We start from the raw sequence: 18,549 nt of genomic DNA, 5'->3' as shown, positions 1-18,549 counted from the left end.
AAATGCACTATAAGAAATATTAAAAGAAGCTCTTCTGGCAGAAGGAAAATGATACCTGGTGAAAGTATAGATCTTGGAAATAAAGAGCACCATAAATGATGAAGACACAGAGTTAAGATTTTTATTCTTATTCAAATCTCTTTAACATAAGATGACTGAATATAAAAAATGCAATGAGGCAGTATAGTATATACAAAATAAGGTTATGAAAATGATAGTACATGTGCTAGCAGGGGAGAAATAGAAATATACTATTATAAGATTCTTACACATTTCATGAAGTACTTTGATATTGAAATATACTATAAATTAAAGATATATACAATATATATTTCCTAATACAACTAAAAGAGCTATAGCAGATAAGTAAGTTAACATTGAAGCATAGAAAAATCAATTAATTCAAAATAAGGCAGAATAAAAAGAAAAGTAAAAGGGAAAAAACCAAATTGGTAAAGAGGAAAAAAATTAGCAAGATGGTAGATTTTTAATCCAATGATGTCATTAATCCAAAGTAAAGCAGAAAACCTCTTTTTTTGGATACCCTGAAAAATTGCACATAACATGACTCAATTACATGTTTACAACTAATCAGTTGTTTCTTCTCAGGATGTTTAATCTTGAAGAAATCATGCATATGTTCAGGGTCAGTTGGAGATAAAGCGTGACAGCTGGATTTAGTGTCTAAAGTTCTGTTGACTAGTGTTTGTTGTCAGTGGGTCTCTAGGTAATGACAGAGTGTTGACCTCCCATTGTATCAGATATGCTTGTCCCATGTAAATAGTGTCAGTGTGTCTTACCCTGTTGGTTCTCACTAGAACTTGATTTTTAAAATCTATTTATTTGATTATGGGAGAAACTTGATATTCTTCTAACAATAGGTATATATTGATTGCTAAAATCAATAATTGCTGATTTAAAATCAGATTACACCTATAAAAACCAGTCATTTTTTACTCTCAAAGAGCAGAAACAAACTCTAAATTATGCAGTACAATTTGATAAAAGGGTTTACATTCTGGTGGTAGGAACAAATAAGCAGAAAAACAATCGAATAATTCAGTTAATATATATGAAAATTACCTCAGTTGATAATAAGAACTCTGATATAAATATATGAATAATGGGACAGAAAATTGGATTGTTTCAGATGATAACTCCTTTAGCTTGGTGGTCAAGGATTTAAGCAGTAATGTTGGAGTGAGAATACAACTATTGAACAAGGCTTTGAAAGAATAAGAGACAGGCATTTCCTCTTGGCTACAGATGAATCTGCCTTTAGATAATTAGACAGTAATGAGTACAAAGTTATAAATGTTTTTCCTGATTATACAATAAAACTACATTTCTTTTTGTTTCCTTGTCAGGTTACCCTGTAAAATAAGTATCTTGCGTTCCAAATTGTGCACCAGGGCAATTATAATGTTACTCATACCAGTTGTGTATAAAAATGCCCATATCCATTAGTGCCCCAGTAATAGGAACTAAATTTTTTGTTGTGGTTTTAATCTTTGTCAGTCTCATGAGTGAAAATTTTTATTTTAAAATATTTTTTTAACTTGGAAGTTCCATTTTCTTATCATTGATCCAGTTTCTTTTTTAAATTAGAATTTTATTTAACTGATGAGTGTTTTATGTGTATACTATGAGAAGAACTTCTTTTCAAACTCTACGTATATGCCCCATCCTCCAGCATTTATTCAGGCTCCCCTCATTTGCACCACCTCCCACATCCTGCATTATGTATAAGCATGCCTTGAAACCTGTAGTTTCAACCCATAGTTGAAATCACTGCCTTAGTGTGCCTCCATCATTGTTGGAGAGTGTCATATCTTTCAAATATTTCCAGGGTACTAATACGGGAGTAATTTCTAATTTTAAACTTGCTTCTAAGCAAGTTTGCAAACTTAAGTTATGCATTCAGGATATATCACCTGTAATATTAGCTAATTCTAATGGTTATGATGAAGTACAGGAGCTATTTTTAAATAAGGTAAAGTCAACTCAGAGCCATCATGAAATTATTCATTTTGTGAAAATGATGAATTTATCTGAAGTACTTAAACATAAAGTCTTGATATTTTAATATTATAAATTTTCCTTAATCTGGTTATGGATCATAATTCCTTCTGGAAAGTAAAAAAGTAAGAGTTCCATCATATCCTTCCCCCCCCCCCCCCGACAATGTAGATGATCGTAAAATGATAATATCTGGAGTCCAGGAGAGTTGTAGGTTGCACTTAAACGTTGAGGTTTAAGTTGCTTCTACCTTAGTCTTTCCCAGAAAATGTTAAATTAGAGGTTTATGCTTTTGTGCAATTCTAAATACTTTTCAAATATCATCATGTTCATTATTCCTTACATGTATAGCTTTCCTGGGAATCTCTCAGAAGTGATGATTAACAAAATAGTAATCTGACATTCTTGAGTCCCTGTCAAAATTCCTTCAACTTATTTCCAAAAATATTCAGTTAGAGAATTGTAGGATGATACAGGTTTATAAATACTCCTTTGTCTTAATTTAAACAGGATAAGGCAAGGTGAGACTTCAGAGAAATATAAATGTACCTGTCAGAATCAGATCTGTAGAAGTGTTTCAAATGTTGGACTGGATCATGAAAGAAGTGTACAGACAATAGTGTAACTTGTAGCATTCATATATCTTTGTATTACTCATACTGTTTGATTTGACATCCGTCTTCAAAATGGTTGAAGAAGACCTGGAATGGAAGAAGAACTTAGATATGCTAAGAGAGTCAGGACCTTCTTAATCTATTTATAACTGTGAAGAGTGGACATCAAGATAGATTTCTGTCAGTCCTTTCTGTTTCAGTAATTGAAGATCTCATGTATCTTATCTTGGAAGTTTCTTTCTTGTTTATATTTTTATTAAATTTGTACCAGTATTTCTTACTTGTCTAAGGTTTGAGTGCCTTACCACACGTCTAATTTCAGCTTACATTTGCCATGTTGGTTCTTGCATCTCATGCCCTGAGTGCCTGATTACGAATTCTAACTGTAGAGTTACCTCCTATGTCCAGAGATTTCTGCATCTGGGAGACATTAATAAGAATGATCTATGGCCACTGGCAGAATCAGTTGATTTCAGAGTATTTAAAGCCCAATTCTGTCGGTGGCAGCATTCACCCAGAATTAAACTATGAAGATCTACTCAATATTGTTTCATCACATCTACTTTCGAACATGAACTTGGAGAATTGGCTGCATTTATTATATGGTTAAGCATATATATAAACTCTTTCTCTGAGTTCCAGTCACAAAATTGAATATACAGACAGCATTATTAGGAATAGAAGGCTAAATTGAGCCTGAATGGTTTCCTCTGGGTATGGTTAGTCACATTGTTTTTCAATATCTTTTTTCCTTATTTATACTATAAACAGAATTACTTTCCTTGCTGGGCTATCATTCAATAGCGTTCAGTAACATATCTTACATACTTTTAGACCTTATGCTTGTAAAATAGTGTGTTATAGTACCTGAACCTTCATACATTTTATAAAATCAAGCCAGACATATACTTTTTTGTAATAATTTACTTTCATTTACAGTTTATCTATTGTGTTATGTTCTGGTTTGAAAGTCTGTTGAGCTTATTATTCTTAAGACATTGTCATGATTGATATAAAACCTAATGTCTTTTTTCTTAGAAAATTGTACTTGCTACTCCACACATCCTTTACAAGAAGTAATTCTAGCATATTTCTTTAAGAAACAAGAAGTAGGCTATTATACACTCACAGTATTTTAGTGCCTCTCTGTTAAAATAAAATATATTTTATTTACATTATTATATATATTATATGTTATAAAATAATAAACTGCTATGTACATTAGTTAAGGATCAGCTTTTCAATAAATGGTTACAAGTGGCCATAAAATAATTGATTGACAGATTATTAAGAATATAATAAAAATCCTCCTAAGTAATATCCAGAAGGCTTTAAGGTCTTACGTAAAAAGCCACTGCCCAGGACTAACATCAGAGACTTTTGACCTAGAATGGGGAGACCAACAATTCCAATTAACTATTCCAATTTGCTCAGGCCTTAATATCTAAGCTGTGTACTTCCAGTTTTAAAAACAAGAACATCCTGGGAAACCTAGAATGAGTTGGTTATCCTACCCAGATGCTAAGTATAAATTCAGTGAAAAGCATGGTTTTAGGAAAGCCATGCTGTACAAGATGAAACAAACTAAACCAATTGTAGATTTATTAAACAATCAAAGAATGTTTCAGGGTAACTCTATTTATATGTTTTTTTTTTTTTTTTTTGTGGTGGGGGAGAGCACACACACGTGAGCATGAGTGGGGGAAGGGCAGAGAGAGAGCGAGAAAGAAAGAGAAACTTAAGCAGGTTTCACACCCAGCATGGAGCCCAGTGTGGGGCTTAATCCCCACAAACTGTGAGATCATGACCTGAGTGAAATCAAGAGTCAGACACAGAACTGACTGAGCCACCCAGGCTCTCCCAGAGTAACCCATTTTAAATTGTAAGGAATTAAATAAACAATCATCTTCATTAAATAAAAGAGGAGGCCCTAGGAAAGATAGATATAATTGCTGCTTTTTTAAAAATTAAAAAATAGGCTGAATAGCCGAAAGGACAAAAGTTGAAAGACTAAGTAGTGTTGTTACAGACTAATGTTACAGGATGTAACTAGAATGTAGCACATAAATAAAAAGTTGGAAGGCATGGGGGGAAAAGGCATTGCAAAATTCTCTGTATTTGGATTTTCAAAAATAATAGAATAGACAAGACAATCTAAGCAAAATATATATCATCTTCTAAAGCACAGAGTGCACTTACATACAGACATATATTTTAAGTGAAAAGCATACCTCTAATACTTTTTAAAAGACAATAGGATATCCTATTTGGGATATATGGGATTAGGATAAAAAAGATACGACAAAAATAAATAAAAGAGATAAAGTTATTATATAAATATTTTAAGACTTTGTATGACAAAATGGAGAAAAAAGGACAAGGTACAGTGGTAGAGATTACAGAGAAATGCATATAAATGACAATTAGTTGGGAAATATTTAAAGAACGCTATCAATAAGAATTGAGCAACCTAGGAGAAAATGGTGAAGTACACTAAATGCAGTTCACAAAGGGGAAAATAGATGACCATCAAATACTAGAGAAGTGACTATACATTGGACCAGTTAGAATACATTTCTCAGTATTCCCTTGCAGGAAATTTTGTCCAGTTTACTGAATTCTGGCCTGTAGACTGTGGGAAGTCATGATATATGCTAATTCCATTCCTGGTTTATAAAACCTCCCCACTTGAATCCTGCACTTTCTTTCCCCATCGACTAAATACAGAAGACATTTTGTACATAGAGCAGTGTGGAGCCTTAAGGCGAAAGGTATATAGATCCCTCCCTGAATGCCTGCAGGAATCAGAGCCTTCCTATACGCCTGCTCTGTGCTGAGAGGTAAGTTAGAAGGACAGTTTTACTGTGTAAAACAGAAATTTTGGGTTTGTCATAGCACTTAACCTCTCCTGACTCCTGCCAAATATAGAGATACTGTTGAATTTCTCCCATATAGTAAAATACCTTCTACATGAAGGCTTAGGATATATTGTTTATGGATATAAACTTATGAAGGAAAATATTCATGAGAAAAATACGCATCTACTTTGGTATAGTTGCTACTTCTGCAGAGAATGTAGGAAAAGATTGCAGAGTGATTTTTAGTAGTATCTATATCACTTATTTGAAAAGATGGTAATGTGGTATGGTAATTGTATATCATATATGGTAAAATGTTACATCTTTTGTCTAATAGATGTAAGGATGTAAAATGTACTTTTAACATTTAACGTGCCTAACTACTTTACTAATAAAAAAAGTAAAAGTGGGACTTGGAGTAAATAAATATAAATAAATTTCTTATAATTTGTTAGATTGAAGAAAAATGTTAATATACAGTTTGAATAATTTCATCTAGTACCAAACAAAATACATCTTGATGCCTAGATTTCATAAATGTATATTTATTTAGAATTTAGTCTTTTTGTTTCTACTAAGAACAAGAGGTATTTTGGTTATGGTATATTGGTTATATAATGACAAAGAATTATATAAAATTGTAGATATTGAAGCAGTATTTCTCAATCCCATGATTCCTCCACTTCTTTACCATAATGGATACAGGAAGTTAAAATGATATTAAGGTTTAGATTGATAGAAGGTCATTTGAAATTTAGGGCTCTTATAGTATTTGTGAAAGCCTTTCCATTTAGGTCTGGTATACCCACATCTCCCCTAGGATATTTCCTTTCTGTATACCAGATGGAATTCTCCTACTCTATTATAGTTTTTGGAAATATTTTGGACTTAGAAATCTTGGGTTGATTTCTGGTAATGTTAAGAGGTTATTAAGCTATTGTTTATTGGATTTTCTGGTATATTATGGATGGGAATATTTCATTATCTTGTCCATTAGCCACAGTGTATAATATAAATAAATATATTACTCTTTGGCATATATATAGTATTCCCTTAGAGTTTAACTCACTGCTTTTGGATAAAGTGATACAAATGTTTTCACATATATCTACCTAAAGACCTGGCTAGTGGTTACTTACATAATGACCTATTTATTACTTAGCCTTTCAATTCCTGTCTGTCTGTTAGTGGATACCTTCTTAAATGTACCAGGTATATAACATAGTAATAGTAAAGTAAGTATACTGTTGATTTTTAGTGTTTGTAGTTAATTTATTCATAATCAAAACACAGCTTAATTTTAAATACCTAAAAGATGGTTGAACTTTTTTTCCCTCAAAGTCTTTATTATTTGTAGGTTAGAAATTCAGTATTTGTGATCTTCTCTCATCTGATTTTCAGTGTTTCATCTTATTCTCATTGCCTCCTATGTATTTATCCAGAATTATTTTCTTGAAGGGATTCTCATGGAATTTCCATGTAGAAAGGTACACTGCCTGGGTAGTTGCTTTACTGTTAAGAACATTTCTCTAGCTCTGGATCTATTTGAAAGAGGTACAATTGTGAACAGCTATTATGCTTATTAACGTTTTTTTAACTTTCTACACATTTGTTAGCCAGAAAAAGTTTTATGCCATTTAGCATCTAGTGAAAATATTGCTAATTCAGGATAAGGGTCATTTACAGAACCAGCTAAGCAATTGCCAGAAATCTTGTTTCAGAGGAAACAATAGGAACCAGTTCCAAAAGAGTTTCAGAAACTCAAAGACACTACAGAATCTGCAATTGGCAGGCAACAAGAACTTAAGCAGTCTTGGGCTTTGGGTAAATATGATGACAGCTGCCTTGCAAAATATGCCCATGCCCGTAACCAAAATATCAGAGCTTTCTTTGATGCTAGTGGTAGAGCCCAAAATTAAATTGTGTATAATATGTGGTTGGGTTATTGCATGGTTGATGGAAAACAATGTTTGTAGTTGGTTTTTATTGTCACATGAAGTTCAAAAGTATAAACTTTAAAACACAACTGAGCAAACACGCATCTGAGAGATTCTGAAATGAGACAGTTACTTCAAAATTCTCATCCCTTGCAAAAGAAAACAGCTTTAGCCCTTACTCTGAAAAACAGGGCTGGGATAGTAACTGATTAAAAACTAATTTTGCATCACTGCTAAGGAATTTTATTTTAGGATTTTATTGTGTCCATAAAGTTGAATAACATAAAATAGAAAAGCTGGTACCAGTTCTTTCGACAATAGAGGAGAGAAAATTATATTTCACAATATAGTTTCAAATGTAGTTTAATGTAAAATAGTGCAGCCTCTATGAAAAACAGTATGGAGGTTTCTCAAAAAGTTACAAATAGAATTGCCATTTGATCTAGAAGTATCACTCACTGCTGGAAATACATTCAGAAGAATTGAAAGCAGTGTCTCAAAGAGGGATTTGTACACCCATATAGCACCACCTTTCACAATATCCAAGAGGTGGAAGCAAACCAAGTATCCCTTCGAAGATGAATGGATAAACAAAATATGGCATATGCATACATGAAGTCTCATTAAGACTTGAAAGGAAACTCTCTCGCATGCTATGACATAGATGAACCCTGCAGACAGTGATGCTAAGTGAAATTAGCCAGTCACAAAAAGACAAATACTGTCTGATTCGATTTATATGAAGTCTCTATAGTAGTCAGATTCATAGAAAAAGTTGCCAGGGCTCGGGTGGAGGGAGAAGAAATGGGGAGTTCTTTTATGTGCACAGACTTTCAGGTTTGCAAGATGAAAAAGTTGTGGCAATTGGTTGCACAACAGTGTGAATATATTTAATGGTATTGAACAGTACACTTAAAACTGGTTAAGATGATAAATATTATGTGTATTTTACCACAACTGCAAAAAAAATATAGGTTCATTCTACTAATCATATTTGGCAGTAATAAAGAAGAATATCTTCGAACTAAAAATATATGCTACATTTTCTGAAACAATATTTAAGATGTAGCTTCAAATAAGTATAGAAATACTAAGTCCCCATGTGTAGGTAGAACTGTGGGTTATAAAGTCTGCAATGACAAGTAAAGCAGAAATCCATCCCTCTGAAGTATGGTAACAATTTTCTGAGCCAGTCTCTTGGCTCTAGCTTTTTTATTAGTTTCTTTCTCTCTACAGCCATTCTGAGATCACAGACACCCAGTATGTAACACATAGGTAGCATTTAGAGGGGAAAAAATCAAGTGGATTTCTACTTTATATTACACACACAAATTACAGTTGGACTAAATATTTTAATATCAAGCCTGGAACAAACATTTCTGATTGTTTTTTTTAATATTTAGAACATTTCTAATAAAAAGGGAAATGAAAAATCAAATGTTTAACAGATCAGAAAGCCTAGAATATAAGTCCTTCTCTAAATTAAGAAAAAAAATAAGTAAAAGACAAAGATAATATTAGGAAAGATACAGATAATATAACAAAACTTCCATATTCTTAATATACCTAGGATAATAAAAAAATGAATAAGACAGTATTATTCAATGAGGAAAATAACAGATTATTCACAGAAGAAATAGAAATTTTCAGTAATAAATTATGAATATTTCAACTGAAAAACAAAAAAGGTAAACAAATGGAAGTAGCAGTGACTTTTGTTTTTGCTTACCAAATGTGCAGATATTTAGAAAGAAAATGATAGTAAGTGCTGATACTATATGTTAAAATTGCTATTCTCCTGCATTGTTGGAAGGATTTTGTGTTGTATTGAGAGCCTCAAAATCGCTGTTTTTTTGATGGTGTATTTTTTATACCATGCAGAATCTCTGCAAGGAAAAAAATTAGAATTCTGGGAATATATATATATATATATATATATAATGAAATTATATATATATATATATAATGAAATTATATATATATATATATAATGAAATTTAATGTATCATAATTTATAATTGCAAAAATTACCAAATAACTTTAAAAAGTGGAGTGGCTAATTTCTGTGCCGGTGAAATGAAATTTTATGCAGGATAAATGAATGTTGTTGAATAGCATTTAAGAAAAAAAATGGGCGCCTGGGTGGCTCAGTCAGTTAAGCCTCCGACTTCGGCTCAGGTCATGATCTCACGGTTCGTGAGTTCGAGCCCCGTGTCGGGCTCTGTGCTGACAGCTCGGAGCCTGGAGCCTGCTTCGGATTCTGTGTCTCCCCCTCTCTCTGCCCCTCCCCACTCACACTGTGTATCTCTCTCTCTCTGTCTCAAAAATAAAGAGTAAAAAAAAAATTTAAAAAAATGTTATACAAGTGTATATATTAAAAACCATATATAAATATAGAAAAAAATAAACTTATTGTAAAATACTTAGTGGTGTTTTTAGTGGATTGTCAGATTATGGTTAATTTTTTTTTCTCTTTGAAATCTTTTATATTTTCTAAAAATATATATATAATTTTATCATAAAATAAATATTTTGAACATTATTAAGTAACTATAGAATTCAGAATTGGAATATGCATTATATACTGAAAGGTTTAAGTTGAGGTTTGTATTCTCATTATATATAACATGTGAATTCTAACAACATGTTCCATTTTCTATTTTGTCTTACATTGATTGATATTTCTGAGGTACATAAAAGCCTTTGGTGGTATATTTGATTTTCATGCAGCATTCCATTTTCTCATCTTTCAAGATGAAGAATTGAAAACTTAAAAGTTGATTTGAGAAAAGTAGAAAGGAATTGGGATAATATGCTTGGAATTATCAGCAGTGTGATCAACTACCATCTGTAAGTATTTATGGGGCAGGGCCCCAGTTAGACCTTGAATCAAGGAGATCAGATAAGCCTGGAAGAAGAAAGAGATACAAATATTTGTTTTGTTAAAAATGGGATGTTAAGGTAGGTTCTAGAATTCCTGTGTCTAACGGAAACTGTTCTAAAAATTGGAGCAAGACTGAGACTTCAACTTGATATCAATAGAAATTGATGAAGTATTGAAATTATTTAATTGATCTCCTTTATTTCCATGCAGGGACTTGCTCTTTTTCTCCAGTCTACTGTATGGCCTATTATGTTTTCTTGTCGTTATTGGTTTGCAGTTCTTTCTTCTCCACTGGACTTGAGCCTTCTGTAAAAACAGAATCTACCTCTTGTCTTATGGTTTTATCACTTAGGACAGTGCTTAGTTCAAAATAGATACCCAATCAATGTGTTCCTTAAGTTCCTTTTCTTCATCTTCCTCCGACCAACTAACATTACTCAGGAATTCTGTGTGCCACCCCTTGTAATAAATATTTAACATAAAATATCTCATTTAATCCTCATATCATACCTATTAAATTATTAATGCCCTTCTCCATACCAACCTTGTAGAGAAGAAAGCCAAAGATCAGCCTGGGCAAGAAAGTTGCATGGCTCCTTAAACTTGCAAGCAGACATATGATTAGCTAATGTGAACTGTGAGTCAATGGAGTAGATAAAATATGGGAGCAGATAATGACTTGCAGTGTTTTATAGAATATTTTGCCCTATTTTCTAAATTGGTGGTCATTATCCAAAATTTATTTTGAAGGATTTTGGCATCTTATGTGAATGAGAAGTCATTCAAATTTTGGCTAAATTTGTGATAAATGCAGGTAAACTCAAATGCTAAAATGTCTGTACCCTACCGATGCGGTGGACAATTTACATTAAAAAAATAGAGTCCCTTCAGTGAATGAGTCCACGGTTTTTTCTTGATAACTTAGATTATTTTATAATTTGCATGAAGCAATTTAGATGAAAATAACATGCAAATGTTGTTGGTGCATTTGACTTTTAATAGTTCAAACAAAATTAATACCCCATTTTACTTAAAATTTTAAAACATCCGATTTTATGACATCCAGTTAGTAAGATAATATCAAATATTTTCCCCAAATAATGATTGGCTCCATTGATCTTAAACTCTAGAATCTGAAATTCACATGGTAATGTTAAAATGCCACAGCTTGCTGTTCGATTCCATCAAAAAATGCTTTCAACACATTCTAGTTTTCATAAATCAAAAACTGTGCTCTGAGGCACGTTTGTAACTTTGGATCAACCTGCACAGCTGAGCAAACATTTTCTAATGAATTTCATTAAGAGTTCAAATCTGCATTAGAGATGAACTAAATGGAGAATGTAGCCCTTGAAGAAATAGGGTTAGAGTGCTTCTTCCCTCTCCATATCTTCTTCACGAAACTTGCTGCGTAGAGAGTTTCCTGGGAAAAATGCCTTCTGGCTTATGGGTCAATCCAACTGTGCCCTACATTTATCCTACAAGTCAAACTCTTAGAATAATGAGAGGTTTCTAAAAAGGAATTCTAATTCAGAATTCAGAGAGCTATGTATGGCTCCTTGCTTATGGGAGAAATGAGAGACAGAAGGTCTAAAGTTATACCTCCTTGACTATAATTTTACTGAGTAAATAGCTTTCAAATCACATTGTATTTATTCACCTAATAAATAAAGCCACACTTTTGGAATATTTTTCTTTTACCTTCTTTTTGTTGTGTGGTTATATATAGTTTGTTAGTAAATGTTTTGTTTTAGAAGAATTTTAGATTTACAGAATTAGTGTAAATATAGCAGAGTTTCCATATGCACCACACCTGGTTTCTCCTATGATTGACACCTTACCTTAGTATTTGTCACAATTAATGAACTGATGTTGATACATTATTATTAAAGTTTATACTCTTTCAGACCTAAGTTTTTTTTTCTTAGTATCTTTTTTTGGTTTGAGGATTCTGTCCCAATGATCACACTACATTTAGGAGTCCTGTCTTCTTAGGATCCCCATGGCTGTGACAGTTTCTTAAATTTTCCTTGTTTTGATGTTTTTTTAGGAGGTCTTGTCAGATATTTTGTAGACAGAGCATTATACTAATATTGGATGTTTTCTCTCATGGTAAAACTGGGGTAACCTGCTTTTGGAGAGAAAGACCCCAAGGGTAAATCAGATTCTCACATCCTATCAAGGGTGACAGTATTAATATGTTATCACTAGTGATGTAAATATTGGTCATCTACCTTGAGATAGTACTTTTCAGGTCTCTCCTGTAAAGTTACTATTTTTTTGTTCTCCTTTCACATAATGTATCCTTTGGAAGAAATTCACTATATGCAATTGACCCACACTGGAAGAATGGAGAATTATGCCATAGTTCCTTGAAGGCAGAGTATCTACATAAATTATTTGCAATTCTTCTGTGGGATGTGTGTGTGTGTGTGTGTATATATATATATATATATATATATATATCCATCCCATTTGTTTACTCAAGTATTTATATTAGCATGGACTCATTTATTTACACTTTGAGGTAGTATCCAATATTACTTTGTCTATTTTGTTGTTGTTTTTTTTTTAATTCTTCCAGTTTTGGCTATTGGAACTCTTTCATTTGGCTCCTGTCACCTTTTGACATACTCTGTTGGTTTTTTTGTTTTGTTTTTAAAATGTTCAACATGCTTATTTTCTGATTCAACAAAATGTGCCAGATAGGTTCATCTTGCATGTTTTCTGCCCTGTCCTAGAGTCAACCAATTCTGTAAGGATCTCTGTTTCTTTTACTGGAAGGAAGAAATAGAAATCAAAATATGTGTGTTACGTGTATACATTGCTACTATGGTGTTGTTACTTCTAGGCAAGGGAATTGTGTTTGTAAGTATATACTAACTTGTGTATACATGTACATATACAAACACACATATATACATTTCTATATGTAACCTATATATATATATATATATATATATATATATATATATATATATATATATTATTTTAAGTTAAGCATGGATCTGTAGTAAAGTCTCCAACTCTAATCCTTTACTACATGACTCCCTTTGCTTGTCTGTAACCCCTCACTTGAAAAGTGAGATCATTTAGCCAGATATTTAGTTAATTATTCAAGTATACATGTATAGTGGTATCTGAATTGTTAACTATATCCATGTAGGAAACAACTTTATCGTTAGTGCTTCTGCAAAATAACTGTGGTCTTTAATCTTACTGATATTATTAATTTCCAAAATCTCTTAGGTCAGCAGCTTATTCTTCTCATTTCCTTGATGGAGTTTCTTTCATACATTGGTAATAAACTGAAATTCTTTTGCCACATTCTGCATTCCATACTGTGACCCCATAATCTCCTAAATAGTTTTTTGTTTTACATAATTTTACTATATGTACTCTAAATTCTGTGGGTTTTGAGAAAAGCTTAATGATGTTTTCTACTTACAGTACCATACAAAATAGTTTGACAGTCTTGAAAAATCGCATGTGTCATGTATTCAAACTTCTCACGAATTCCTAAACTTTTGGCAACCGCTTATTTTTTTTTATAGCTTTTTTAGAATGTCATTTATTTGAAATAATACAGTATGTAGCTTTTCCAGACTGGCTTCTTTCACTTTGCAATATGTATTAGGTAGAAACTAGACATGAGCAGTGGAAGGAACAGACTGAGGCAGAGTCCTAAGTCCTTGATGGGGAATGATAGAAATATGACCATGAGAAGTCAGCTACACATTAAAATCCCTGTGGTACACCACCCTGAACTTGTGGTTTCTAAGACCTTTGGGGCTGACAGATCAAGAGCCACAGGTGCAGAGCATGCACTGTCTTCCTCCACCTCTGCCCTGGGATAACCCCTCGAGAAGCTCTGCCCCCCAGGAGAAAGGCTGCCATGACAGTTCTGCTACAAACTTTGTAGTGTCAAAAACCCCTGTGGGAGAGTCCCCCAAATGATTGGAAGCAGCCTCCATCAGAGACCACCCCACCTAGGTCACAGCTCCTCCCAGCCCAGAGACTTCCAGTAACATCCAATTCCAAAACAACCTAGAGGCCATTCCACCTCATGGAATCTGCCTGCTCTCCTATCTTGATTGTGTACTCTTGCTTTAATGAACTTGTGCTTGCTACTTTCCTTCTGGCCCTTTATTGGAGCATGGATCTCACTGTAAATCTCCTGAGGAATCCAAGGACCCAGACCTCCATTCACACAATACAGATTCTCCTACCATTAACATATGCATTTACGTTTCTGTCACATTCTTTTATGGCTTGATGTCTTGTTTTTTGTTTTTTGTTTTAATCACTGAACAATGTTACATGGATGTGTTAAAGCTTGTGTATCCATTCACATTTTGAAAGACTTTGTGGTTGTTTGCAGTTTTGACATTATAAATAAAGCTTCTGTGAAGATTTATATATGGGTTTTTGTATAGGCATAACTTGAAATCAGTTCGATATGTGACTGTTAGATGGCAAAGTAAGACTATTTAGAATTTGGCAAGAATATCAAACTTCCTATCATTTTGCATTCCTGTTATTAATGAATGTGAATTCCTGTTGCTCATATCCTCACCAGTAGTTGACAGTTGACATTGTTGCCGCCTTTTCTTCCTCCTTCTCCTCCTTTCAGTTTTCCCTCTCCTCCTCCTCTTCCTCTTCCTCTTCCTCTTCCTTTTCCTCTTCCTCTTCCTTTGCATTATAGACATCCCTAATGGTTGTGCAGTGATATATTTTTGCTGTTTTAATTGTAAGTTTCCAAATGACAAATGTTAAGTATCTATTCCCAAGATGTTTTCCATTTTTATAACTTCATTTTGAGATGTTGTTTAGCTATTTTATTTAGATCCTTAAATATATATATATATATATATATATATATATATATATATATATATATATATATACTTATTTATTTTAAGAGAGAGAGAGAATGTGGGGGGGGGGCAGAGAGAGAGGGAGAGAGAGGGTCCCAAGCAGGCTCCATGCTGTCAGTACAGAGTTGGAGGTGGGGCTTGATCTCAGGAACTGGGAGATCATGACCTGAGTGGAAATCCAGAGTCAGATGCTTACCTGACTGAGCCACCCAGGTACCCACTATTTAGATCTTTTAAATCTTAAGAGTTTTTTGAATACTTTGGATACTAGCCCTTTACTAGGTAAGTGATTGGAAACTATTTTATGGCAATCTATAGCTTTTTTCATCCTGTTAATAGTCTCTTTCACAGAGCAGAAAATTTAAATTTTAGTAAAATCTAATTATTTTTTCTTTCATGAGTACCACACTGCCTTATTTAAGATAGTTTTATAATAAGCGTAGCTTTATAGTAAGGTAGTTTGAGTTCTCCAATTTGTTCCTTTTCCATGTTATATTGGCTGCTCTAGGTCCTTTGCATTTTCATTAAGAAAAAAATAGAATTAGTTTATTGATATCTAAAAAATAAATTCTGGGATGTTGATTGGAATGCTGTTAAATCCATATATCAAGATTGACATTTTAAAAATATTGAACTTTCTAGTCCATGAACATGAAACATATCCCTCCATATATTTAAATATTGTTTGCTATTATAATAAGTTTTCACTTTGTTTTGAGATTTCCACAGAGGTCCTATATGGTTTCTTGTATTTATACCGGGTTATAGATATGTATGAATAAATACTTTTGGAGGATATACTACTGTAAATGTTATTTAAAAAATTTCAAACTCCTACCTTTCATTGCTGTTACATAAGAAAGCAATTGATTTGTGTATCAACTTTGTATCCTGTGACCTTACATATTCACTTAGTCCTAGGAGGTTATTATTGTTAGTTTTTATAAATTATTTGTAATTTTCTGTACATAAAGAAATATTTATACAACCATTTGAAAATAGAAACAGTTTCTTTTTTTCCTTTCTAATCTGTGCACCTCATATTTACTTTTCTTGTCATATTGCACCAGCTAGAACATATAGGGTCATGTTCAGTATGAGTAAATAGATAACATATCCTTGCCTTACATGTTCCTGATCTTAGGGAACAAGTATCCAATTTTCATAGTAAAGTGGGATTTTAGCTGTAGATATTTTGTAAATGTTCTTTATCAAATTGACAAAGTTACTCTCTCCTGCTAATTTGCTGAGTTTTTTCATGAGTTGGTGTGGGATTTCTCAAACACTTTTTTAATGTCAATTGGTAGATTTATGAAGTGTGATAAATTGTACTGACTGATTTTCTGATGTCAACTAGCCTGGCACACCTTAAAAAAGGTAAAAAGTTGTGATTGTGTTTTATAATCATTATATATGTTGTTGGATTCTATTTGCTAATATTTTTGGAAGATGTTCTCTGTTTATGTTCATGAGGTATAATGGTCTATAATTCTCCTTCACTGTAATGTGTTTATTTGGATTTGATATTTAGGTGATTATGACTTCACTGAATGAGTTAGAAGGTTCTTCCTTTGCTTCTATTTTCTGGAAAAGGTCCTTAAATGTTTGGTAGAATTTAAAAATGAAACTATTGGGACCTGATGATATCTTTTTTGGAAAGATTAAATAATTGATTTAATCTCTCTCTTTAATAAAGGGCTATTCATGTTGTTGTTGTTGTTGTTGTTGTTGTTGTTGTTGTTGTAAAAAGTGTTTCTTTCTTTCAGGTAATTGGCCTGACTTTCATCAAAGTTACTAAAGTTTTGGACATAGAGTGGTCTATAATAATCCTTTTCATATCTGTGGGATCAGTAATGATGATCCCCTTTTTATTTCTGATTTGCTGATTTGGTATTTTTTTTATCTTTTCAAATAAACAGCTTTTGTTTTTTATTGATTTTTCTCTCTTTTTCCCCATTTTCAATTTTACTGATTTCTGCTATAATTTTTATTTGTTCTTCTACCATAGGCTTAAATTGCACTTCTCTCAGTGTTTGCCTAACATGGAAGCTCAGGTTATTGATTTTAGATGTTAACTTCTTTTCTAATGTATATTTAATCCTAAATTTTTCTTCTGTATGCTCCATTCATGAAAAATGTTGGTAAATTGATTTTTCATTTTCACTTCATTCAAAATATTTTAAAATTCCTTTTGAAAGTTGTCTTTTGACTGATACACTCATTATATGTGTGTTGTTAATTTCTAAATGTTGGACTTTTTCCTATCTTTTTGTTATTTCTAGTTTAATTCCTTTGTGATCAGAGAACATACTGTGTATCATTTATTTTTTAAGTTCTCTTCCTAAGGCATGTTTGTGAACTTGAATGTGGTCTGTCTTGGTGAATGTTCTGTGTAAGCTTGAAAAAAATAATTTTGCTACTGTTAGATCTTATAAGTGTCAGATCAGGTTGATTGCTACTGCTATTTACAGTTATACCTCATTGATTTTTTTCCTACTTGGTTATCAATTACTGTTATCAGTATAAAAAAGTAAATTTAAGGTACCATATATATTTGTCTTTCTTATTGCTGTATTATGAAATTAGTGATTTAAAAAATCAGGTAATAGGGGCGCCTGGGTGGCGCAGTCAGTTAGGCGTCCGACTTCAGCCAGGTCACGATCTCGCGGTCCGTGAGTTCCAGCCCCGCGTCAGGCTCTGGGCTGATGGCTCAGAGCCTGGAGCCTGTTTCCGATTCTGTGTCTCCCTCTCTCTCTGCCCCTCCCCCCTTCATGCTCTGTTTCTCTCTGTCCCAAAAATAAAAATAAACGTTGAAAAAAAATTAAAAATAAAAAATCAGGTAATAGATATAGACGAGTGGCTTATAGAAAAAGTAGAAGAAATGAAGTAGATCTGAATGAAATGACCTGCTGTTAGGAGTCTGTGAATTCAATAATATAATTACATCTTGAGTCATAGCCCTGAATAGAAAAATCATCACTACAAAAATTTTTAGTGATACTGAGTACAAAAAGCCACTCTGTCAGATTGCAAATTAATATGGCAAAAATCTCTAGAGCATTTAGAGAGGAAACAAATTTGTAAGTGAAAGATCAGATTTAAAGTATAGAAATTTAATATCACTGTATTTGACTCAAGAACATTAAAATCAGAAATAATCACAGTTTTATCATAAGAAACCTTTCTTGGATTGAATAAATGCCTTAATTGAAACAGTGAAAAGTTTAGACACATGCAAGGAAAAAGTCTGTTCTGAGGAAATTAGCTGTTTTGTGTTTTCAAGGTTTGTTTTTGTTTTTAACCTCATACTTTTATTTGTGAACTCCTAATACTGTCTTCCAGTGGAATATTCTGTAATGT

General features: G+C 32.7%; 1 protein-coding gene across 1 annotated transcript in view; it reads right to left on the bottom strand.

Annotated features, from left to right (window-relative positions):
- Positions 1-2,641: 2,641 nt before the first annotated feature.
- Positions 2,642-18,549, bottom strand: part of CYLC2 (cylicin 2) — a 79,463-nt gene continuing 63,555 nt past the window's right edge. Inside the window, exon 11 of the mRNA XM_045043791.1 lies at positions 2,642-2,720. The gene's annotated coding sequence lies outside the window, so the exon portion shown is untranslated. The remainder of the gene's footprint in view (positions 2,721-18,549) is intronic.

This window comes from Felis catus, chromosome D4, assembly GCF_018350175.1.
Source record: "Felis catus isolate Fca126 chromosome D4, F.catus_Fca126_mat1.0, whole genome shotgun sequence".
NCBI lineage: Eukaryota > Metazoa > Chordata > Mammalia > Carnivora > Felidae > Felis > Felis catus.
This window is presented reverse-complemented; position numbering and strand designations above follow the sequence as displayed.